Source organism: Etheostoma spectabile, chromosome 20 (assembly GCF_008692095.1).
Source record: "Etheostoma spectabile isolate EspeVRDwgs_2016 chromosome 20, UIUC_Espe_1.0, whole genome shotgun sequence".
Classification (NCBI taxonomy): Eukaryota; Metazoa; Chordata; class Actinopteri; order Perciformes; family Percidae; genus Etheostoma; species Etheostoma spectabile.
The window spans coordinates 4,343,801-4,344,081 of record NC_045752.1 but is presented as its reverse complement, the minus strand read 5'-3'; positions in this window follow the sequence as shown (position 1 = coordinate 4,344,081).

Sequence of the window (281 nt, the reverse complement as noted above, 5' to 3'; positions counted from 1 at the left end):
ATTATTTATTGTAGGGCTGTTTAATTGGATTGCATTGCACAAAACTAGAAATATTAGGAAAAAAATATCAGAAAATGGATGCTGGTGAAACTGCACAAGCACATAAAAGTAAAAAAACATCTGGGCATGGGATTGCCCAGGAAGGAGTGTCGATCTTGACTGGCATGATGTTTGGTCTAACATTCCACAAGTATCTCGCAATCCAGATTATCAGCAAATTCACAACAATTTCATTCATAGGACATTTCTCACCCCTGTGAAAATGCACCACATGAAAATAA